The sequence below is a fragment of the Ammospiza nelsoni genome, chromosome 7 (assembly GCF_027579445.1).
Source record: "Ammospiza nelsoni isolate bAmmNel1 chromosome 7, bAmmNel1.pri, whole genome shotgun sequence".
Classification (NCBI taxonomy): Eukaryota; Metazoa; Chordata; class Aves; order Passeriformes; family Passerellidae; genus Ammospiza; species Ammospiza nelsoni.
In genome coordinates this window covers 36,406,015-36,431,973 of record NC_080639.1, presented here as the reverse complement: position 1 = coordinate 36,431,973, position 25,959 = coordinate 36,406,015, and the positions used below count along the sequence as shown (strand labels likewise).

The 25,959-nt window shown below is 38.9% G+C and overlaps 1 protein-coding gene across 4 annotated transcripts in view; it reads left to right on the top strand.

Annotated features, from left to right (window-relative positions):
- The window catches only part of GTDC1 (glycosyltransferase like domain containing 1), a 293,649-nt gene that overhangs the window by 13,043 nt on the left and 254,647 nt on the right, over positions 1-25,959 (top strand). For all 4 annotated transcript variants that reach the window (XM_059476534.1, XM_059476535.1, XM_059476536.1 and 1 more), the window contains exon 3: positions 8,880-9,069. The gene's annotated coding sequence lies outside the window, so the exon portion shown is untranslated. The remainder of the gene's footprint in view (positions 1-8,879; positions 9,070-25,959) is intronic.

Sequence of the window (25,959 nt, the reverse complement as noted above, 5' to 3'; positions counted from 1 at the left end):
GCTAAAGCACTTCGCAAGGTGGGTGTTTGACCTTGGAATTCTTACCATTTAATGCAGTGTCTTTTCAGATACTTGAGAATTCTATCATTTTATTCTAATTGGAGTTTGGACACTTTTAGGAATGAGCAGTCAGTTGTTCTGTTACATGTTGTGTTTGCATGTAACTCACGTAATGTGAGAGTTTGCATGAAAGCAGGTGTGGTTTCATTCAGCCTCTTTACTCAACACAAAACTATTGTGTTGTCAATAAAAATCATAATTTCTCTATGTTTTTGAGCTTTGTTTGCAGCCAAGGAGTAGTACATGAAAGAGTTGGGGCATTTTAGAATCATAAAATGGTTTGGAAGGGACTTTAAAAGCCATATATATAAAGTATAGAACATCCTAAAATAGGTGCAATCAAATCCCAGTTAAACAAAAAGTGAGCATCATCATAGTTGTGTATCCAGTGTTAATGATCTGTATTTCATATGAAAGACTGACCTTTTTGGGACCTTTTCTTCAGAAGTAAAGAACAGTCTGATCTGTTTCTCCCACAGTTGTTAGGGCAGTTGGAAATTTGGTTGATCTTATTTTTTCAACATAACTATCACATGGAATGAGAGGGCCAATTGCTGAGATTGCAGAGGACTGTGCAGCCCCAGGCATCTTCCTCTATGTGTGAAGACTGATTCTGGTTAATGCAAACAAATAAAAATGAACTGCCTAAGTTCAGACCAAACACTGACTCATATCAGGAAAAATATGATTCTTCCCAGTGACTTAAAATGGATGCATGAGGCTTATATGTAATAGTTAGTACAAATCAAGGCAAATGGGCATTAGATTACACATTCATCATTGTGATTATCACTTGAATTGCTTAGCATTGCAACCTGGTAAGCATTGGCCAGTGTTGTATTTAACTGCAAAGAAAGTATTAGAAAATTGTAGTCTGAAATTGATTTAATTGAATATAGTGGTCTAAACCTCTACAGCTTTGAGTTAGCAGCAGAGATAAATGGTCAAGAACCTTCACAATTCTACATGTGGGGTTTTTAACATTTGGTGGTCTCATTACTCAGGTATAAAGCAAGCATTTTACTGCAATAATAATCTATTCAAGAAACTATTTTTAGGCCAATACAAACCTATTCAAAATATCCTATATTAAATATGTAAACGCTTTCCTGTGACCAAATGAATTTCGTCCTCACAATTGTGTAACTTTAGTTTAAGCCACTTTTCAGCTTCCAGCCTCTTAATTGTTCTTTAATCTATAGAGTGCAAAGAATTAAATATGTCCAGTCTTATTAAACTTTTGGTTCATTTAATTATGGTCAGGGAGATGGTTTACAGTTAGGGTTTTGAGATGTGGACCATTATTATTTTTGTAGACCAGCTCTCTTCCCTTTGCCTGTTCACTCCTGAGTGGGTGAAAAGGTGCAGGAGTATGTGGAGAAAATGTCTGGATGGGTATGATACAAGTGGACAGTCCTGCATCATCCTGTGCCTGGCTGGGCAGTGATTCTGCTGGAATTATGACCTTAAAGTGGTCCCTGTTGTGAGAGGAGCTGCAGATGTTTAGATGTTTCAGGGTCACAAGTGAAGTTTCTCACCTGAGACTGATGTTGGGATGCACAGTTAAATATATCTTATTTCATTTTTATATTCTTCATGCATAACTAGATCTAGGAAGGCCTGGTAAATGTGGAATTAGAGTTTATTTCCTTTTGTGTTAAATTAGACCTGTCACCAGATTTGTTCCTGTATTCTTATGCATCTTGCACAGCTATTCCTGCTGCTTGTCATCTTTAGCTCTCCCTGTTTTTGCATTACTGTGGGCTCTGGTGGCACTTGATTTAACTCAGTAAAAAACTCTATCAGAACTTCTTAGTGTTGATTGTCTCTAATAACTTAGAATATATATATTTTTTGTATGTGACTGATTTTTGAGGGGAGAAAAATCCATATATTTTCATTGTTAGTGGAAATTGCAGATGGGAGCTTCAAAGAGGAAGACCGAGGGGCATCCTCTGTAGGTTGTCCACAGTGTATTTGGTCAAGAAAAGAAACAGATTAAGGAATGTGACTTGTGGTTCTTGATGCAGAAAAAAAGCTTCTCTATGCCTAATACATTGGAAAACATTTGTTCAAGAGCAAGTCTCCCCAGTGCAAAATTTGCCCCTGTAGTATTATTAAGATCAGTACCCATGTAGGTTCTCATCCAAACTCAATGTGGTGCCTGAGGTCAGCTTTGACTTGTAAATGCAACTTTAGGGAATGTTTTGTCTGGTCCTGTTAAAAAGCATCCCTGGAAGTTGTTTGTTTAGAAACTTTTTTACTCCTGTTCTTCCTGGGCTTGTCTTCAGTTCCTGCTTAAAAAATAGCAGCTGTAAATGAAACATTGTGTCCTGCTTCGAAAGGTTTGTGGAAATAATCCTTAAGTGTATACATACCCTGACTGACGGCTTTTTGATGTTAATTTAAATGTGAATGTTTTCAGTTCTGGATGCTTAGTAGACTTTTCTGTGTGGAAAAAAATGTGAATTTTTTGAAAATGACTGTTGTAAATTGATGAGTACTGCAGTCTGTGATCCAGGGAGGAATTATCAAAATGCAATTTCATAAAAATCAAATAAACTGTGACTGATCAAGTGGGCAAGTTCACATGTCCCTGTAGTTCTCTGAACATGCTGGCTTGACTCATTACTACCAGAGAGGTGTCTGCACTTCATCATGTGTTGGCATGTTCCCTGAGACTCAGCATTCCTCTTCTGTATTATTTCTTGATAGTTCTTTCATTAATCCTTCAAAAGTGCTGGACTGCTTAATGGAGTCAGAATAAAAATAATGCATTTTCAGAAAGTCTTCCAGTGTGTTCTGTTTGCTTTCTGCATCTCACTTAAGTGTTAATCAATTAAGTGATTCTGATTCTAGTCACTCCCCAGGTTAGATCTCGGCGATACAGGGATGGATAAATGTACTCTGTAAATTAGGTGTGAAACGGTTGGGGAAATGCACAAGCTGGTGCTCCACAGAGCCAAGGCAGGTCTGGCTGGGCTTTATTTTAGCTCATGTGTGGGCAGGCTGGCAAGGCTGGTGCTGAGCTGGAGAGAAGTGGATGTCCTGGGAAGAAATTGCTCCTGTAGGAAAATGCTCAGGTGTTCATTTTCTACCTGTTCTTTTCTATGAATTTATTACATGAATTCTGTCACCTGGGCAGTTTTGTTCTGCTCTTCTGTTTTTTTTTTACACTTCTAAAATTCTTAGTTGGGTGTCCCAGGCCATCAGGTGCCACAGTTTTGCTTATCAACAGGACCAGACTATTTTAATAAAAAATTGTTTCCAACTCTCTTTAAGGAGAGTTGTTTCTAAATTGTTTCCTATCTCTTTAAGGATTCTGCCTAATGAATAAAGATTAGTTTATGATATGATATAGACATATAGACAATGGAAATAAAGCTTGTGTTTCTTAGGCATCATATTATAATATACCTGTAACAAAGCTAATTTTGAAATAATAGGCAGAATTATAACTCAGAGTGACTCTTCCCTGGAAATTAATATCTGCTGAAGATGTCCAGTGTAATCTCTGATTGAACTGGTCTGGTTATAATTAATTGGTTCTTGATAGAAATCCATTTATGTGCTGTGTGAACAATGGAGAAAGATCAGAAGTAAAGGTGCAGCTGCCTCCTCTTTCCTGGTAAAGAATCTTCCAGTCTTGAAAAGCCAGCCATGGCAGATGCCAGGGTTGGAGACCTGAGCCTGCTGTAGTCTCCATTTATGATACTTCTCCAAAATTCTTTTGCCTTCTCTGAAATAATTTCACTGAATATGTCTTATCCCTAGCATTCACATATTCAGCAACCTGCAAGTTCTGCTCAAGCTGTGAGTTTTAGAGGGTGTCTAATGTTCTGTTTAAAGGTGAGGATCCTGTTATATTTTTTTCTTTAAATTTTATGAGCATTTTATATAATGATGTTCCTGTCATGCTTTTGGCCATGAATCAGCACAGCATTTCTGTGCAGGCTTTAATTGAAGCGTGGAGTTGTCTTGCTGTGCAAATGTTGAAGTCAGTGAGACTATTAATTAAAATTAAGTATCTGCATAAGTGCTTTTGCTAAAAATAAGTTGCTTCATAACAGCTTTGGGCCATATTTGGGAAGGAGGGGGTTGTTTTTTTCAAACTTTGGGAATAGGTATATATTTCTCTCTGAACTGCATGATGATAAAATGTAGCAGCAATACCAGAGGGCAGAATGTTGATGGGAAGAAGTGTGAGCTTTCTGCCTTGTCAGATGTCACCTAAGCTGCTATTTATTGATTTTTAAAGAGAATAAAACTGTTATGGTTTTTGTATTGCACAGAGACTGGTGGAAAACTTGACAAGTTACTGCTGAAGCTGGCATTGTAGTGGAAGCACACAAGTGACAGGAATCAATCAGTTCTTTATCTTCCTTTCTGAGTGCCTGGTTACAGCTCCGTTTTCCTTCCATCACTTATTTAAAGTTGGAGCCTCTCAGAGTGAGACTCCTCAGGTACTTGTGCTGTGTGTCATTTGTTTTCTAGCTGTGTTTGAAGCCATTAAAAATATTACCAGGGACTACTGAGCTGTGGCTTTTCCCATATGTATTAGACAATTTACAATACAGATTTACTGTACAATTTACCTTATAAAATGATCTGATTTATTAATTCTCACGGTACCTTGGCAAAATAGCATCCTTTTGTCTCTTCAGTCTGGCTCTTTACCAGACTCACTTTATCATGCCAGCCTGTTACCTTTTTTCTGATTTCTTTCAAAAATGGACTCCTTACAAGCTCCAGCACTCCTCACCTGCAGCAAACCAATAAATTATTAGTGGAGGGAAGAGATCATTTGGAACATGGATAAGAGGAATGTGCACCAAGCTGCCTGTGCTGTCAGGTTTCTCATTGCACCTCCCGTCTCTTCCAACACTGATCTCAATTTCTCTGCCCTGCCTTTTTGCAGGTATGTGTGATGTGCATAAATCAGTGGCCACAGAGCTAAGCAGGAGAAGATGAGGGTCCCTGTCTCACATGCTGCCAGCCAGGATGAAGCCTGGTTTGCCTGAGGTCACGCAGAGATCTGGTGCAGGACTGGAGCACGGGTGTTTCCTGACCACAGGCTGATTCTTCTGAGGTGCTTCAGCACGTTGTGTGTTGATATCTCCAAGCTGCTGGTTTCCCACTGCTGCCGTTCTTAGTCTCTATCATTTAGTCCATGATGGGTAGCAGAAGCTGAGAATCCCTTTTGTGTGTGAACACAGTGATTCTTGCTGAACATCACATGGTTGTTCCTAAAAGTGGGACTCCAAGTTCCTATTTAAAGTAATTTATTAATGTTGTTGATGGAGTTGCATTTGCTCAGTGTCACTGCCAAAATTTCTGTAAAGCACTGTCACATGAGCACAAAGCAAAATTTACATTGTTTGGGGAAAAATACCAATGTTGCCATCTTTACTATGAGCACGTCAGTTGCTCTTTATTGCTTTTTAAATTTGATTTTGTTGTTGTGTGGCGAGCTTTTCAATAAACATAGTGGTTTCATTTATATAACACTAGAATTATTGTTAATGCCCAGGTTCATACTGCGAATTACGTATGTAATATTGTGTCCAGTGGGATCCTGTATCACAGAATTTGCATAGTTATGGTGCTGGTGACATCGTATCTCATACAGAGAACCCAGGGACCTGATACAATATCAGTAAAACTGTCTCCTAGGTATGATTCAAACCGTTTTATTAGCAGCATATGGGGTATGAAGGAGCCACAGAGGGTAGTTTTGAGTGTAAGGGTGCTGGCCTATCTTTTTCAGCCTGTAATTATATCAGTCCTCTTCTATGGCATTATTTGTTGCTGCTCTGGGATTGCAGAAAAAATAACTACTAATATGATGACACAAAGGATCAGAATAAATTATAATTGTTGACTTTACAAGAAATTCATTGGCAAAAAGGCTTACTGTCCAAAGCTCAGATGTCATTTCTGGTGCAGCTTCAGAGCTAAGCCACTGCATTAAATAATATAGTTCTGAAAGTGTTAGGGTTTTCTGGCAACCTTATCCTGCTGTATTGGATGCTTTTGTGATCTGACAGATACAAGGAAGAAACTTTTTGGCTGCATTTTGGTTTTTAATCTTAAGCTAAAGGAGTGCATTTTGTTTAATTGATAGTGGGATATTGAACTCTTGTTCCCCAAATGGAACATATTCTAATTAATCATCTTGAAATAAAGAGTTCATAATTTAAATTATGACATTAAAAACTTGCGAAAATATAATTAGAAAATTACAGTAGTGCTCTGTTTAGTTGTACTTCTTAAAGTCATGAAATATAAAAAAATATCTTCTACATGTTGTAAAAATGATAAAAGTTTGGGGGTTTAATGTTTCTGCCAGTTGGCTGAAGAGCCACAGTGTGTATGTAGCTATTAAAGAAAAATAGTATTTGACTACTTCTCAGACAATGTTTTAAAATCTGTGTGTTTTAAAACACTGGGCTGGGCAACTTCTCTGCACAAGAGCCTGGGTAGGGAGTTGGGTCTGTTATTTGGGCTTTAGTCAGAGTTACTTCTGAACATTTTTATTTCTCATTGAGGTTTAGCGTGGAACAAACAGTCTGGGACCTCTGTGCTGCTTCACTGATGTGGAAGCATCTTTTCATCTACTTGTTTCCATTTCCAACACAACTGTGTTGATCTTACTGTGATTGCAATAATATAGTAAGTACAGAAATTTACCTGAAAGGGATCCTTAGAATTGTTCATCCCTTGTTTTCAAGTAGGATGAAATTTTTTTAATAATTCCTGACTTAATTATACATTAAACACGCTAGTTAAAAAAAAATCTAATTTGTAACTTAATTGCTAAACTACTTTTAAGGTTCAAGCTCTCTGCTGGAACTTTGTTTTTTTTTGTGGGCTTGTCTGACTTCCAGAAACTTTTGAAGATAATTACAGGTGATTGAGGAGCTATTTTAACTTGTTCCCATAGTATCCAAGTCCTCAGACTTTGCCAGTTTGTATTTGTTTTGAAAAAATATCCTCTCATCCTGTATCTGCTTTATCTCTTTGGGTGCTTCGACTGGGAGCTCTCACAAACTTGCTGCTGTTGAGAATCTCAAGTTCTTCTGTGAAAACTGAAGTAAAATCGTATTAAGCCTTGTAATTTTGAGAAATAAGTAGAAACATGTAGTGAGACTTGTGATTGAGAAGTGGACAGATGTCAGCTTGTAGGTGCATAAACATCACAATCTTCTGATCTTTAGTGCAGTTGTCCCCTGGCTCCAGCACCACCAGCTACAGGGTGAAATGGTCATTTCCAGTGTGCCTCAAAGTCAGCTTGCTTTTTAGACATCATTAAGCATAAACTTGTACTTGTTTTAATGCCATTTTTTTTGCCTTTTTAATGCCATTTTGCCTTTTTTTCATAATTTTTTCTCCTTTCCCATATCATTTGTTGTTTGGAGTAGAAAGTTCACACCCACTTTGCTAAAGATGGTAAAGGAGTGATTTCTGAAAGTGACTATTAAATAAAAAAAGTTATATAAACATATCTGGACATCACATCATAGGGACTTCAGAGCTGTCTCAGGAGCCTCTAGAGCCACTCATGTTAATTGTTGCATATCTTGTAAATGTGTTTATTTGAAAGTACTGGAAGCCTTCCAAGAAATTTCTGTATTTAAAAGGGCAAAAAGGATGTCACAGTGGATTTAGTCCAGGACAAAATAAAGTAAAGGTTAACTTGGACTTCCATCAGTGAAAGCTTAAAAGCTAAAAATAAATGCTGGTCACTATGGTTTTGTGATAGAAGGATTTGTGAGACAAAGCTGATTTTTTTTTTTTTATAGGATTGTGTGTCTGGCCTTTATTGCTGTATTTAACTAATTTCTTTTGAAGCATTGAATTTTTGCAATGTAATATTTTGATATAAAAACTGAGGTTGTATGTAGCTGAGACAGAAAATATTAAAAATGTCCTGTTGCTTAAAGTGTAACTTTTAATGAAATAAGAAAGGCCTACACCTTGTGGTTCCCCAATGTGTTTATGGCCCACTTAATCAGCAATTCTATTGTGATATAATTTTTGCTGCTTTATTTTTCAGATGGTGCAAAGAATGCTGGAGAAATACATCTGCAGTTAGTCACATAGTTTAGTCATCAAAATACAGGAACGCTGTAGTTGGGCCAGAAAACCAGGGTGGGAAACCCCACTGTGAGAATACAGGGGTGACACGAGGGGAGGCAGAGAGAGCTGGGACAGTTCAGCCTTGAGATGAGTGGGCTCAAGGGCACAAACTGAAATAGAGGAAATTCTATTTGCAATGAGAAGGTTTTTTCTGTGAGTGGCTAAACACTGGAACAAGTTGCCCTCAGAAGCTCCATCTATGGAGATAATCAGAACTGGAGGTGGTCCTGGGGACCCTCCTGTTGTCTGGTTTGGGCAGAGGGTTTGGACTGGTCACTCTCTGGAGGTCCATGCTTGTAGGATCTCCTGTTTGCCTGTATCTCATATGTGGTCTGTCTCCACAGACATTATTAGACTAGGGAAGGTATTTGGATAAAAATTTGTGTGGTGCAGTATTGGGCAGTATTTGGATGGATCTTCTTCACAAAATCACTGAATGGTTTGCGTTGGAGGAGACCTTAAAGGTCATCCAATTCCAACCCCCTGCCATGGGTAGGGACACCTTTCATTAGACCAGGTTGCTCCAAGCCCCATCCAGGGCTAGTCCTGGGCACTTCCAGGGATGGGGAGACTGCAACCCAGCTGGGCAGTGTTTAGCCTCTTCTTAGCCTAAAGCAGTTGGAAAGTTAGACCAGATGAGCTCAAATTCTCTTTTCTTTTCTCCCCCCAACTCTATTTAGATTGAAGAATGCTACTACACTCAGGAAAAATCACACTTTGAAATCTGTCCATTGGACTGAAGCAGATAGGATGGGTTGGAAGAAATACTGCTCAACACTGAGATCCACAGCCAAGATTCCCAGACTGCTTTGGTGAAGAGCTCTGAAGCAGCACCACCTGGTATTTTACTGCTGCCAGTTATGAATGCAGGTAATAATGCTTCTGATAAACATGATGTGTTTGTTAGAGGAAAAGGGGAGAGAATTCCCTGTGTGAGAGGCTTGATGGGTTTGATATTCTTGATGTTACTGTATATCTGCTAATGATTCTTTTACTCTGCTTGCCCTGAAATGATGGCGTGGTTCACATTGTACTTCCAGTACATGGTAACTCTGACAAGGTTACAGGTTTTGGGAATCAAGGGAGTCTTTCTTTCAACACACAATTAGCAACATGTTTGATTTCTCTTTTTCTCCTTTTCAATCAAAGCCTGGATTCATGTGGTTGCAGCAGAGAGGGGAGATGTTGAGATCATGAATGAAGTATGTCTGCTAACAATTAGGCTGCACCTGTACTTCAAGTAGACTGGCTTCATGTGGCTGTAAAAGAGTGACAGACTTAAGTGACAGCTGGGACCTACAGCAAAATAGAAAGGGGTGACCAAAAATATTTGGCCATTCAGATATATATTTATTTACCACTCTGCTGCCTCCCCCCAAAAAATCAGCATATGTTCAAACTAATGGTAGTCAGCGGTGAAATGAGATTGTATTTTGTAGTTTTGGTGGGGAAAATTAGTTTCCCTCACACTGAGAATTAAAAAATTTGGTTGTATCTTCAAGTTATTATTTTAACTTGTGTGCCTCTAAAACTGCCCTAAGCCTGGGCTGTTTAAGGAAACAAGCTGGTGTGACATAGGGTGTGTCAGTGCCATTCCTTCTCTTCTCTCCTTTCTTTTCCAGTAACTTCTGAATTCATCAGGCAACCTGTACTGAATTTACCAGAAGAGTAGGTGCTACAGGAAATAACAGACTTTCAGCTACTCACATGAAATCCGTGCCAAGGACTCTATATTTTTAAGCTGTGAATTCATTTATGATTAATGCTTTAATTATTTGTTTGTGTCCTAATTTCTGCCACGTTTCAAATTTAATTAAGTTTGAGATCTAGGAGTAAGCAACAAACTCCAGGCCCTTCCTTCTTTCTCAAATTGCTTACAACCACCACGATGCTTTCTCACCAGGGGGTTTTGCCAGAACTGTGATGCCTCTGAGGCTGTTTCTTGCACAGAAGTGTTGAATTGCCCAGAGATGAAAGTCACCTAACCATAAAGGAGTGTTGTGTTCTGGTGTGTGTCAGAAGGTGGAAGGGGACAGGTAGAACACCCATGTTCTGAGCTGGGGACAGACAGCCTCGTGTGGGAAGAGCAGTGTCTTTGTCTCCCAAATGAGAGAACATGATGTGATGAGAAAAAAAGAAATGCAGTTCACACAAATATTGCATGGTGCTTTTTTTTTACCATAAGTTCTAAAAATTGTATGTTTTGAATTCCTCCTAATGTTCAGCCTATGATTTGCATTATATAGGATAAGGTGTATATATAAGATATAGCTATGATTTGCATTATATAGGATAAAGTTTTCAAAAGTTTGAGTCTTTGAATAATTTGAGTGGCAGTTAAGTCATTCAGGTGTCCAAGTTTCATTTCAATGCCATGGAATTCTCACCTTCTCCTTTGAAAATGGAGCTGAAAGTTACTTGGGTGCTTTTTCTAGAATACTTTAATTATGCACAATTTCATCTGGTGTGAAGCACAGGCACTGAAATACCCTGAGCACAGGCAAAGCAATCACAAGCCTGAGGGAAAATGGGTGTTTATTGGGGTGAGTGGAGGTCAGATGGACACCACCAGTGCTGCCCTTGGAGGAGACCAACTTCCAGTGTCTCATTATTCCAGGTGTATCCTGGATAGGTAAACACAACCTGTCCATCTGTGACTCATTTCACACTTCAGTGTGCAGCTAAGTGACTCCATAAACGTTGCTGATTTCCACATGTAGGCTTTGGCACCCAGGTGGTGTTAAGCGTAAAAAAAGGGGATTGGTGTCAGCCTACCTAATTTTTCAAAATTATTGGAGGCTTACAAATGATAAAGCTTAATTCAACACCAGGAAAGGAAGAGATTTTTCCCTGTGAAGGTGGGGAGGCCCCAGCACAGGGTGCCCAGAGCAGCTGTGGCTGCCCCTGAATCCCTGGAAGTGTCCAAGACCAGGTTGGATGGAGCTTGGAGCACCCTGGGACAGTGGAAGGTGTCCCCTCATTGTGGCAGGAGATTGGAAAAAGCTGTTCTTGAAGGTCCAATTGAAATAATTCTCATATTCTGCAGTTTTCTACTGCTCTGTAGATTGTTGCTGCTAGAAGCTTTTTTTTTTCTGAATTATGAAAATGCAGCACTTTAAAATCTCAGGAATATATCTTAGAGCAAAGCACAATACCCTGAGTTCGGTGAGGAAGGAGCACAGACACTTGAATTGTGTGGTTACTGCTGTGAATGTACCTCAGAGACTAAAACTGGAGCCCTTTCTCACGCTTTCCCTGTGCAGAAGAAATGGCAAGTGCAGACCTTGAACTGGTACATGGTATGTACTCATATCTGTTTGTACATAGGCTGATAGGTTTTTTTTCTGACAACTTAAATTTGAATATTATCTACTGGAAATGTCACAGGATTCTGGTAAACAGGTAATAATTATTTCTAGGTGATTTCCAGTGTGTCAGTCATTAACTCACTGTTTCAGCTCACTTGGTGACACTATCTTCATTTTTTTTTTTTTTTGTTAGTGAGACAATGCTGGTGTAGTTACTCAGATGTTTACTGGGAAACAACAGCTGGATGGTTGCTAACTGAAACCTGCCAGTTCAACTGGGCCAACGTGCTTGATAGGACTCTGGTGTAGTCAGAATGCATCTTGCAGAAGTAAATCTTAAAATGCCAATTTTGTATCTTTTATTGTTGGGTTTGTTTTTGGTTTTTTTTTGGTTTTTTTTTTTTTTTAGTTTTTCATAAATATAGTCTTAGAGCAGAGCAATTCTAAGCATGTCTTATGGGCACACTTACAAATAATTTCAATATATTGCTTAGGATGGGCTCAAAGATCTAGAAATGTGTATATGTGTGTTTTTTATTTATATACATCCCTTCACTTTAGTGATGTTTAACTTTTATTGGCCTACCTTGTAGCAGAATAGGGATGTGGATCTGTAGGAAGCAATATTCTCACTTAGGCAGCCTGTGCAGAAGTCTTGATCCTGGCTCACCTGTAGCATCCAAGTTGTGGAATAAACTTGGATTTTATTTTGCAGCACTGAATGAGCTTTCTAGGCCGACTGGTTCATCTCAGGTTAGAATGGAAACTAAAACCCCTCCCTGCATGTAGAGGGGGAAGCCTAAAGAGGAAATAATGACTTAAAATATGCTTTCATCTGCTGTACTGAAAGAAGATAAAGGTGGGTTGGCTTTTTTAAAAAAGTTTTTAATCAGACAAGCTGCGTTTTTTCATGTAGTTCTTTGGCAATTTAATTACAGCCTTAAAAATGCATAAGTGACTGTACAGTCCTGAAAGCATTTGACTAAACCTAATTGTGTGTTCTGTGGTCAGCAAAAACTTATGTTTGGGGTTGCATGTTTTTAGTCTGTGAGGCTATTGGCAGCTGAAACAGTTGTGTATTTCTATATCCTTTGTGAGGCAGTAATGAAAATGAAGTTATCACTGTGAAACTTCCAGTTTTGACAGTGAGAATGGCCCTTCGATCTCCAAAGGCTGCTGGGTTCTCCATATAAGTTGAAAGCATAAACATTTTATGGCACAAGATGAGTTGCTGGGATTCAAACATAAATTTTAGAAAGAAAAAGAAAAAAAAAAGGAGTGAATGCCTGCATCCGTGAATGTATTGAATTGCTGCAGTAAAGAAGAGCCACATGGTATTTTGGTAACTTCTGGGCATTGGGAAATTATAGATTACAGGTGAATTGGACCTGCAGACATTCTGTGGGTAGGAATTACTTTGTTTTAGTTAAATAGTGCTTTTTGTTCAGTTTGTATTGTCCAGATTGCTGAGGAATTTTACCAGATTAAGTATTTCTATGTATTAGTCATTGTGGAACGAGAATGGAGTCCAAGACCATGGGCCAAAACCACAGTCTATAACCTTTTTTGCATAGAAGAGCATACAGGGAAAAAATATTTTCCTGTTCATTCTTTGAAAATGAAAACAAAGGAGATTGACATCCTTTTACTCCTTCAGTCAAGTGTCACTCATCCTGAAGTTGTAATAATCAATTCAGAATGGCTACTTACACTTCTTTACAAAATTGGTTGAAAGAGCTTTGCAGATAAGTTAAAGACCACAGGAAAAAAAAGCTCATAACTCCATAACTTTAAACTGAATTAGTTGTTTCTTTGAATTGCTTGTTTTTAGTCATGTTGCCATAGGTATCAAAGCAGAGAGCTATTATCATTCCTTTGTAAGGATTGCTGCTGCTTTATATTCACGTTGCAGCAGATCAAAGGATGGGTCTTCAGACATGGAGGGGAAGGTGTGTTGTTTCAAAGATATGCAAACACACCTAGAGTGAGTTGGTCCAGGTACTGAGGCTGCACTGACAGGGATTTGCAGATGGCAGCAGCATTGTTTCACTCCTGAAAATCTTTATCTTAGTTGCTGAAGCTTTTTTCTGAGTTTTTTCAATCTCTACCAGCTAAAACTTGCTCGTATGCTGCTGCTCCCTACATTTACAGCTTTGTCTTGCTGTTTGGAAAGACCTGGCTTGTTAACTGCCACTGAATGTTAATGGTACCTCCTGCTCTTACTGATTTGTGTTCAGTTCTGCTTCACACAAATGATGTCTCCATCTGAAATGATTTGCAAAAAACTATTGAAACTCTTGCTTAGAGAACCTGTGGATACCCCATTCCTGGGTGTGTCCAAGACCAGGCTGGATGGAGCACTGAGCAACCTGGGATAGTGGGAGATGTCCCATGGCAGGGGATTGGAATGAGATGACCTTTATGGTCCCTTCCAACCCAAACCTTTCTGTGATTAGGGATTTGATACCCTGGAAGAAATCTGAAGACCTAAACATTATTGGAATGGGGGAATGTCTCGGCAGTTTCTGCAGTGACTGTAACCAGCTGTGCATCTCTGTGTAAGCAGTACCAATTACTGTCAGTCTGTGAATTAAGGGGATGTTTCGGTTCAGATTTTGGGAAGACCTTAGAAGCACCTTCAGTGTCTAATGGGGCTTCAAGAGAGCTGGAGGGCAACTTTGGGCAAGGGCCTGGAGTGGCAGAACAAGAGAGAATGGCTTCATATGGGTGGAGGGCTGGGTTAGATGGGATGTAAAAACAAAATTCCTCCCTGTGAGGGTAGTGAGGCTCTGGCACAGGGTGCCCAGAGAAGCTGTGGCTGCACCTGAAGTAACCAAGGTCAGGTTGAATGGGTCTCGGAGCAGCCTGGTCTAGTGAAAGGTGTCCCAGCCTATGGCAAGAGATTTGGAACAAGATGATCTTTAAAGTCCATTTCCACCCAAACCATTCTGTGAGCCAGGAGTAAATGGAAATATTTAATTTTGGCATCAAAGGTAATGTATCAAGTGTTATTGCAACACATACTGAGAAGTTTTGGTTTAGCTTTGTGCATAACTTCATATGTGTGACTGCCAGTAATTTGGGTGTGAGCCACTCATGTGCCTGATGCTGCTCCCCATCACAAAGCAGTGATTGTTTTATTTATTTTTTCAATAAGCACATCTTGTCAAGTCATGGAAACACAACCAAAATGAGCAGAGCCCCCAGCTCACTCTTGCAAGCAGAGCTGTTGGAACCTGCAGAGATTCTTGTACCAAACCCAGGGTATTTGGGAATGATGATTGTTTTACACTTGCATCTTTTTGTACTGTTTTTATTTAGTGTCATTTCACTAAATAACAGTTTAGTTTAATCCTAACTTGAAAGACCTGCTTTAAAGCTGCAAGCAGTGACTGATTTTCTTTTGAAGACTTGAATCTATTTACAGAATCTCACTACTGTTTTTAACTAACTTCTTTGCAATGTTTTCTTTCAACTTTGGAAATTCATTAGCTGTAACACCACGTGTAAAATGTCTTCAGTCTTTGAACTGATGTTTTATTTAGAAGCCTGGCATATCTGTGAATCTAAATTAAAAACAAAAAGCCATTTAGTGAGGAAATAGTTAATAACACAGCATTACAAATGGTGTCTGAAGAGGCTTTTACTTTGCTCAGGAAGTTTTCATTTTCTATAATTTGCTGCCTCATTATTTGTAATAGTGAAACTGCTCCTTACCAATCCTACCAATCCCTTATATGAAGGAATAAAAGTGGTGTTGACAGTTCTGGGTGGAAAATACTGAGTTAGGCTTAGTGGGCCATATTCTGTGTTGAAGTGAAATAGAAGAACCCAAGCTATTACCTGGAGTGATAATTTCCACATGGTTACAATCAGAATTCTTACTATCTTTTTGGAATGGCTGAGGCTCTCCGAAGCTTATGAGTGAATGCACCTCAAAACCGTGATGTCAGCTGGTCCAAAGCTGGAGTGAAAGAACCTGGAGATGAGTATTCAGAGCTGCTCCAGGAGCTGCACTGATGGTGCTGGTGGGTGGTGTTCTCTCTCCAGTTGTGTATGGGATAATTTTTGTTCTGTTATTTCAAGATTGGGATTTTGGTAGTCACCAAACTTCTCTTTATCATGGATGATTGAACTTAAAAATCTTCTGGTTTGAATAGTTATGCTTTACAAATTTTTCCATTCCAAATTACCTGCTGTTTTAGTGCCATCAGTGCCTATACTCATAGTGGATAAATTTTAAGGTGATTTTGTTTTTAATCGGTCATTGAGGAAGTTGTTTTAATAATTTTAAAAGTTAAGTCGTATATGTAAAAAGTTGTCAACTTGCACTTTTTTCTTGTTTTATAAAGCATCAACATTTTTGTAAAAAAATTGTCTGCTAAGTAATTGTGTTCTGATTGTGTGAACATGATTAGAGGGATGGAGCACCTCCCCTACAAGGAAAGGCTGACAGAATTAGGATTCTTCAGCCTGGAGAAGAGAAACTTCAGGGTACTATAATTGTGAATTTACAGTATCTGAAGGGAACCTACCAAATGGAGAGAGATGCTTTGTATGGTCATGGAATGACCAAGGGGGAATGAATTCACTGTGGTAGAGGACAGGATAAGATAGGATATTGGGAATGAATTCCTCCCTGTGAGGGTGAGGAGACCTTGGCACAGGGTGCCCAGAGCAGCTGTGGCTGCTCCATGCCTGGAAGTGTCCAAAGCCAGGTTGGACAGGGCTTGGAGCAACCTGGGGCAGTGGGAGCTGTCCCTGCCCATGGCAGAGGGTGGGTCTGGATGAGATACAAGGTCCCTTCCAACCCAAACCACTCTATAGTTCTGTCTCTTAGTGAATAATATAAAATGACTTTGCAAGTCACATACATTTTGTAACTGCTGCTTCCTCCTAAGCAACATCTTTCAGAAGGTTCAGTGTGTTCTCTTTGAATATAAAGCAGTTTGGTAACACTGGAAATGCTTTAGAGAACAGCAGAGAGTTGTTATATTGAAAGACTTGAAGAGGCAATACATTAGGCTAAAAGCAGTGGCAGTACCTGCAGAGCTCACTGTACGTGCCCTTAAGCAAAAGATAATAATTAGTTGGTTGTATTCCCCTGCAAACCTGCCCAAGTGTCGATGTTTATGAATTGCAAAGATCACCAGCTCAGGCTCTGAGCTGCCAGAGTTGTTTATGCCCTTTCAATTTTTAATGTACCTGTAAGATGCTTTGATGAGGGCCTTTAATCCAAAGGGATTTGCATGCCATAATCATACCTCTGGTGATTCCAGCACAAAAGTGAGGGTAGTTCTTCAAAATATTGTGAGTGCTGACTTCCACTTCAGTATTAATAATGAACATTAAGAACATCTCTGAAAAAATCTTCATATTTTGTTGGCCAAACAGGATTTGGTTGCTTGTGGGATGATGGTCATTAAAAGTGGTGAAGTATCTGCTGTTGGGTAGCCTGAGGAGTGAAAGTTGCTCACAGCTTGGGGATACCTGCTTTACTAATTAGTTCATACACATTCAGCTCAGGCAATTTGCACTTCAGTCAAAAGGAAATATTTGACTAGAATCGACTTTTCCCTGTCATTCTGGTACAGTGGATGCTGCTGCTGTCTTCCCTAAAACCACAGGTGTAAGAACTTTGATTTAAATAAAAATAAAATGTAAATTATAATAGCAAATTTATACAGAATAGGGGTATTTTTTATGTATAATTTGTAATAAATTAAAAAGTATATAGTGTCTATACATGTATATGATTGTTGAATTTTTACTGTGTGTATTTTAACGACATGTACACAGGCTCCTTAAAGTTTTACCATTTTGTTATTTCAGAAGTCTCAATGTTTCATTGCATATTCCTGTAAATACAGCAAAACTAGTAAAAAATATGGTAAAAAATTAGGTCTCCTTTTGCCAAATATTCCCTGTTTGATGGAGATGTGGTGAGCTGGTGGGTGACCTTGGATTAGCTGAATTTGAGGGGAAGGAAGTAAAATTGTATTTTCTTTTTTTCAACTGGAAGATGTTGTTAACATGAAGTCTTAATATGAAACTCCTTGAGTTATCAGGTTTGACTTCTGCTTAGCAAAAGAACTATAAATTTCCACTTGGGGATGGAAGAGAATAACGTAATTATTAGTATTAATAACAATTATTTTCCCATCACAGAATTACAAAATATTTGGGTTGGAAGGAGCCTTAAAGACCTTCTAGTTGGTTTTGGTAAGTTTAAATGAAACATTAGGAAAAAAAAAAAGATCATGTGAGTATATATTACCTGAACCATCTTTAAGCCAATTTAAATCTGAGCTATCTCCGCTGCAGGATAAGAGTGGGAGGAGTTTTTCACCAGGCAAGGCAAAATATCAAAATGACAAACTATGGTAGCTGGGCTGAGGAGATACAGCTAATTCCAGAGCTGCAGAGCAGGTCTCTAAAAGCTGTGGTAAGGCTATCCTCAATATAAATAAAGCTGGTACTATTTTGGTGTAATTCCATTAGTTGTCATGGCTCTGTTTAGGAGATCCCATTGTGCCAGTGTGGGACAGTGCTGGTGGCTTCGTGTGGAGTGTGACTGTAAAGCTGGGACATATTTGAGACATGTATGTTCATCATCTTATATAAAACATACATATGCATATAATACTTGTTTATAAACACCAACTAGGTAACAAAGAGTATTGTTATACAATGGCTATTAAATAATATATCAAAATATGTAATACAGATTATTCCATGTGAGCCCAGTCCTGGGAGCTCTCATGTGAGTAGGTGCTGCTTGAGGGAGGCTGGCAGAAGCAGACCTGGTGTATTTTTTAGAAGCCTTTGGTTAACAGCAGCCCTGTGCTTTTCAGCCATGTGCTTTTCTGGAAAACAGCCTTTTCTTAGAAAATTTTAAGCCAAGTGGCATTTTACCTTCAGTTCTGTAGTAGATAAGAATTTTTAGATTGCAAGAGATAAAGTATAATGTGTTGGTAGCCTCCATCAGTTTCTCAGTAAATCTCCTCTAGCAGGTTTTTTAAAGCTTTAGTAATGATCCATTAATGTAAAATGAGTTAACCTCAGATATTTCTCAAATGATGGTGTGAGAAGAATCTCTCATCCTGGATTTTCCTCCACTACTTACTTGTTTCTGGTTCTTCATGTAAAATAAAGTTACTCCTCCACTCTAACAACTCTACAGAATTCACACCTTGTTTTTTTTAATTACCTGTTTTCAAATATAGCTACTTATTTTCTGAACACTTAAACACAGGGCAGTAAAGTGATTTAATTGTAAAATGCAGCCCTATCTAATACCTTATATTCATTTTACTGATCATTTAATGTAGGTGCTGCTGGGATAATTTGCTAGATTGGTTGGTTGAAAATGGAAGGATCTCTGTAACAAAAATCACCTTTTTGCAGCAAAAAATTAGTCCATAAAGTTATTTGGAACATTCCAGCAAAAAAAAATACCTTACTGATGTAATTTAATTGAAATGATATGTACAATCCCTATAACCTTTAGGCAAAAATAAATAAAATCTACAAATAAAGAGGTTTACCCATGCAAAATATAAATTCTATGAACATAACTGGTGCATTGAAGAGACTGAACAGCAGTTGTCAGAATTCTGTAAGGAAATGATTCCTCAGAGTTGTGAAACATGAAGAAAAGCACCTGTGGAGTCCTGCCTAAACCTTGTAAACAGGGCATTTTTTTTTTTTCTTTTGCAAGAGGTAAGGAGTTGCTGCAGAGTGTTACTACTTCTGTGATAGTTGATTCATCCCTTTGCTATGCAAATTTTAAGTATACAAGGACTCAGTACTTTTATTTAAGAAATATGCCTGCAGGCTGTATTGGTAGGCTTTAGGGAGATATCTGGTTTGGTGTGAAATAAATAGTTGTTCAAAGATCACATGAATTTATGTCTTAGAAGATGAAAAGTGACGCTGTGAGCGTTTTGAGAGCATCCCTCCCTGTACCCAGCACGTGAGCTCGCCCCTTGGTTTTGGTTTTTCAAAGAAACCTCACCAACCTCTTGGAAAATCAGAGCAGCAATGTGGCACCTTAGAAATGCAAGAATTAGGGCTTGAATTTGAGGCACCCCAAGCTCTGGGGGCTTGATCCTTGGAGTAAATCCTCACTGGTCCTGGTCGAAGGAGTAGTTACCTTTGCTCCAGCTTCTGTCTTCAGCCCATTTGAGACCTCAGCTTTTAATGAAGGGGTTTAAATGCCATATTTCAGGTTTATGTGCTAGTTGTAGGCATCCAAGTCTGCATATTTGGAGTAAAACAGGAGAAAAAAAAACAAACCCGAAAGCATTTGAATGAGAGACAGCTTTGGTATTTACAGTTGGTATTGAAGATCTGTCTGGCTAAGGAGAGCAAAGCATTGACTTAAAAGCTAATTGCTGCCTAATATGAGCCACATTTTAATATACAATTGTAAGTAATAATACAAATTTAATAAAATTAGGCTGTAAACCAGCTATTTGATTATGCCCACCCCCTTTTTATTCTGTTACTCCTCCCTACAGTGTGACATTGACTCTTGGTGCAGTTTTCTTATCCTTTCTCTCACCCAGCATCCTTCTTTCTGAAGGAGTTTCTTTTCTGCTGCAGAGGAACAGCATGTTTGGGAAATACTTATTTATTTTCTGTGAATAACTTTATCTTCATTTGTATAACTGTAGTGAGGACTTTTATGCCTTAATGATCTAAACAAAAAAAATTAACTTGCTTGTTACCTTTTGGTATAGATGACTGCTGCTTCTGACTTAAAATGTAAATCAGCCCAGAAATGTAAATGCCTGAACTTGCTTATTGTGTGCATACTTAGGTAGTCATCACTGAAATTAAAAATTCTGATGCTTGTCTGCATGAAAAAGTCATTACAGTGATTTAAAGAGTTGATGGCAATAAATTGCTCTTCTCTAAGTGAGGTGACAGCAGCCCTTCCTTGTGTGCTTCCTGTGTCTCCTTTTCCCTACCTTCCCCCAAATGCACTTCCTCATGTTAACTTTGTCATTTTTAATTCTGTCCTATTGTTTCCAGTGAGAGGGATTAGTAAAGATAAATTTTAGCTTTCCTAGCATTAACTTTAGCTTATATCTGTCACACGTTTCCTAGCTAAACTAAATACTGCTTTTTTTTCCTACTCTGTCACACTCCATTTGAAAGAACCAGTCTACCTAGAGTTGGGTACTGGGTTTTTAATGAGGAAAAATGATTAATAGTTGTATCATTTCAGGAGTTTGATATATTTTTTTTTTATGCTGCTAGCCTTTCCTGATTGTCAGTGGCCATGGGAACAGTGTGGAGCCGAGGGCCCCCGTGTCTGGTGTTGCTTGGTGGAAGTACAGCTGCCAACCCAATGGCCTGAATGACCTCACCTGGCTGCTGGGAACTTCCAGATAATGCCAATTAGGCATGGAAGCAATTAAAATAATGTACTTGGCACTGGTGAGGCCACATTTCAAACACTATGTTCAGTTTTGGGCCACTCATGACAAGGACGTTGAGGGGCTGGAGTGTGTCCAGAGGGAAGGAATGGAGCTGGGGAAGAGTCAGGAGCACAAGTCTGACGAGGAGCAGCTGGGGGGCTCGGCCTGGACAAAAGTCATAAATCGGTTGGTCACACTTTTCACCAGCTTTTATTAAAAAAAAATAAAATATTGACATGGAAATGCATCACTGAACAATATGAAGTAAACTTCACCTGTGTGTCCTAGCCAGTCAGTATTTGTTACTGCATTTTTCTGTTCCCAGAAAGGCAGTATGTGTATTATTTGTAGAGAGGAAGAGCAGAAAATGGTATTTTATAGAAAAGCTGCCTGTCTGCATCATGGCCTGTACATGTGTGAGAGCTGATGTTTGCTGCTGTTGCTTTAGATTTTTCTGTAGCACCTGCATGCTCAATTTGCTGTCCCGCCTTCTAGTTTTATCCATCCTGACAAAGAGTACACAGATAATTGTTGAAATAGAAATTAGCACTACATTTAGGGGTGTTTTTATTTCCGAATATGACAAAATTGCTACATATTTACATATTCAGGTTTTCTTAGGTACTGATATCCTCCTGCATGTTGGTAATGCTCTTACAGCGACAGTGCTTTGAACTGTCACTTCATCCCACTTGAAGTTAATTACTCAAAAACTAGGGGGGGTTTATATATATATATTTTTTTTTTTAACCAGTTTCCTGTCAAGCATCTCCCTCTGCTGAGGATGTCACTGTGAGGTAGGAATAACTGCAGCAAAGTGAAGAGCAGAGCAGTTGAGCCTTTGATCATGTGGAAATGCGAGCGTGTGTCGGAGTTTGCGGCGGCGCGTCCCCACCAGCTTACGGCGCCGTGTTCCCGGGGTCCCTGGCTTGGGGAGATTTGGGAAGTCCTTAGCAGGCTTGGCAGTAAAACCCAAATATCCTCTCAAGCCCCAGAGTGCTTTAAGTCTTTGCTCAGACTGCTTAGTAGGCACAGAAGGAGGGAGATAATATATTTTTAGCTTTCAAATTCAAAGAAACCTTTCAGTTAAAGGAATTCTCGACAATTTTAAATGCTCTCTTCTTGCTGTGTTTGTACCAGATGATGAGGAGTGGGGTGGTTTTGATTTTTTTTTCTTTTGGAGTGGAGGAAAACCTATCCTCTTTAATTTATATTATGGCAGTTTAAAGCATCAAATGGCATACTCTGTATTTCCTGTTCTCTGTAGTTTCTTTGAAACAATTAGAAAAACAGGCCTCTTATCTTGTGATGTTGTGAGTAGGACACTGAATATACTAGAAGGTTGCTTTCAAAATAATTGCAGTGGATGATCTGATTTTTGTGATTTCATAACTTGTTACCTACAAAGTTGTACAGGTTATGTGAAGATTTTTCCTGCTGTTGGGGGCAATGAAACACAACACTTGAAATAGTTTATATATATATATATATAATTTTTTAAAGAGAAAATAATTGTCACAGCTCAAGAGAGAAATCTATAATGTGAAAGAACATGGGATCATAGGGTAATTCAGACTGGGATTATTCTTTGGACGCCACCTAGCCCAACCTCCTTCTCAGGCCAGAGTTGGCTGTGAGCCTGTGACACCTATATCCAAGAGTGTGCGATCATGGAATACTTGAGTATTGCATGATCTCTGTGGAGTGTCTGCATTTCATCTAGTGCAGCTTTCTAGTTCACATTGAGGGATCTGATTCACAAGGCTGCATTTATATTCTTTACATTTTAAAATGTGTCTTACAAAGGCTTTTGCATTTATATTCTTTACATTTTAAAATGTGCCTTACAAAGGCTTCAGGTGATTTTTTTTTTTACCTCAAGATTTGGATTCTGTGTGATCAGAATTCAAGCCAGTACAGAGTGCAGCAAATATGTCCTTGAACGGTGTTCTGGGATTATATATAGAATAGAGGAGTATTTATATTTTTCCTTGGTGACAACAATGGCTTCCTTGCAGATATTTTTTTCCTGAAAAGATTTATTAAGTTTAATAGTTACTATGAAGTACTTGTGTCTCCATTCTGCAAAGAATTGAAAGAGGTCTTTTTTTCTATTGGCATTTGAAAAGCAGAAAAAAGTGACTACTACAACAGAATTGTATTAATGTATGATTTACACTGGTTCCAGCTGTGACCATGTGATTAGTCCTTCACTGAGCAACAATGGGTATTTTCTTGCTGCTTTTATTTAATTTCCAAGAATGTGTCATCTGTTACGTTAACTGCTGCCAGTATACCCCGTATAAACTGGTATTTTTTATTTCCCTGAAGCATAAGATGAATGCCCACCCATATCCTTCTGGAACTAGAGTTTAAAATGAATTGGGAATTTTATTGACTATATCTGATTCAGCAAGCCAAAATCATAAAAGTTAAAATATTTATTAAATGCGCTAGACTGTAAGATGCCTTGCTCCCTGGTAGTGCAAAAGATAGATATTTTCACTTTTAAAATTCTATCTTAATATTTTATTACAGCAATACAACGTGTTATAGAGGTGGACAAGCCTGCAGATTGAAATGTGGATAGTCCAGATTGTTCCTTTCCCTCGACCATATGGTGTAGTTCTAAAAGCCTTTTGTACGCTGTCTGTTCAGTTAATTGTAAACTCTGTCTTTAACGTACCTTAAAAATGAGCTATATGTGAACTAAAAGTCAGCATATCCTCTGGTAAGTAAAGTTTGCTCAAATAAATCTAAATTCACAGTCCTGGTCTCTTGGTAGATTTTCTTTCTGGGTGAATTTGAAAGTCTTTCACCGTTTCGTGGTAACGAATGCGAAGCCTGTGTGTGTGGAGAGACAGGTTTTTCCATTTCCTCCTCGGGAAGGGGGGGGAGATTTGAGGATATAATGAACATTTCATAATATTTTTGCTTGGCAGACAGCTCTGCCAGTGGGTGATGTGCAGGAACATCGAAGATTTCTGACAGATGGATGGTAGGACTGCTAATACACCTACACACGCTTCGGCGTCTGATGTTCCCGGTGTTGCTCTGATGCCCAAGAACCTCGTGCTCGAGCTCTGGTCTGGTGGTGCTCAGTGAGGGGCTTCAGAAGAGCAGAACCAAGCTTCACTCCGGATTTTCATACACCACAGGGAGGGGTAATTTATTATATTCCTCACCAAGCATTTATTATGGAGGGAAATGGCTTTTTGATGCAATAAAGAGTTAAAAAATTCATTGTTAGGGAGTTTCAGAAGCAATTTTATCTTCTATTCTTTCACCATAAACTGTTTGGGAAAAGTGACTTTTTATAATGCAGATGGGGTTGATATATCTAAAGAGGAGAACACAAAAGAGTAGTAGTCTCACTGAAACTAATTTTCTGTGGGTTCTAACCTGGTTTTAAGCATTGGAGAGTGTTTGCTCTGTGGCAGTTTGTGTGACTTTGCAGATAAGAATCCACCAAAATTAAAAAAAAAAATAAAAAAGAAAAGCCAAAACATTGGGAATCAAGCAAGAAGTAAGTGACAGTAGTGGAGAGTGAGATTAATGTGCTGAGAAGCCTCTCATGATGAGACTTACTGATCTCTGCTGCATATCTGAAGTTTTTGCAGGATTTCAGATTGTTCTCTCAGTGGCTGAATGCAGAGGAATTGGTTACCTTAGTGGATATTAAAAAGAAAAAATGCAACTTTTTGTGCCTACAGAGGTTAAATAATGCCTGACTTTTGTACATGCAGAAATTGAGAAAATTTTAGCAAGTCATCTCAAAATGGAAACAAATAGTAACAAATAGCATATTTATTTCTGTGTTTGTTCTGAAATAATGTAAAAATTTTGAATTTAAATAATGTGCTGGCAACTAAACAGCGGAAAGCTGTTGGAAAATCTTAATTTTCCTTAAACTGATTTTTCATACTCCTAGTCCTAGAGAGTCATAGAATGGTTTGGTTTGGAAGGGACATCCTTCCAACCCAGGAATACCTGGGTACTCTAAGCCTTGTCCAGCTTGGCCTTGGACACTTCCAGGGATCCAGGGGCAGCCACAGCTGCTCTGGGCACCCTGTGCTGGGGTCTCCTCACCCTCACAAGGCAAAATTCCTTCCCAGTATCCCATCTAACCCTGCCTTCTGTCCAGGAGAAGCCATTGTCCCTCCATCCCTTGCCCCAAGTCCCTCTCCAGCTCTCTTGGAGCCCCTTTAAGCACTGGAAAGGGGCTCTGAGCTCTCTCCTGAGCCTTTTCCTCCCAAGCTTTAACGTGCCCAGCTCTCTCAGGCTGCCAGGATAAAATACTTTGTATGGCAAGTTCTTCTGAAGGGTCACCTTTAAGGGGTGATGGAAAGGGAGTTGATGGGGTTTGTGTGCTGCAGAGGCAGATACAGATCCTGCTCAGCTGCAGTGTGTCTGTGGGGGTGCTGTGTCCATTGACCAGCAAATCCCATGAACAAGTAGCATTTGGTACTTTTCTGGCTGTAGATGAAATAAGTGGGAGCAAGAAAGCGTCTGTGGGCAGAGCTTCTGCATCTTGCAAATCAAGTAGTTCAGAAGCTTTAAAGTGCAAGAAATCACATGTAATGCTTAAAGAATCCAGCTGTAATTTTGAGAGCTGAAGGAGAAAACAGTGGCTGAACATTTATTGCAGCCTCCATATGATGAGAACGAGTTCTCAGAGCCTGCAAGATGCTGCTTGCAGTGTATATGAATAACAGAGCTACCTATTTTTACTGTGCACTGGCAAGTGTAGGCTCACTTCATTAGAGCAAGCAGTACAAACAAGATGTGCTAGCTTGTGTGGTTTAAAAAAAAAGGTCTAATTTAACTTTTCATGCTGATTCTAAAATAAGGTAAATCAAGTCACAGAAAAATCATATGACTTCAAAAACATTTTACAGTTGTTTTGCCAAAAAAGCTTTTATCAACTTGTATTTTAATATAGTTTCTATCACTTCAGTTGTCTCTGTGTCCATTCAGAAACATTTGTTGTGCTACCTTAGTTTACAAAACATCAGAGATGGCCA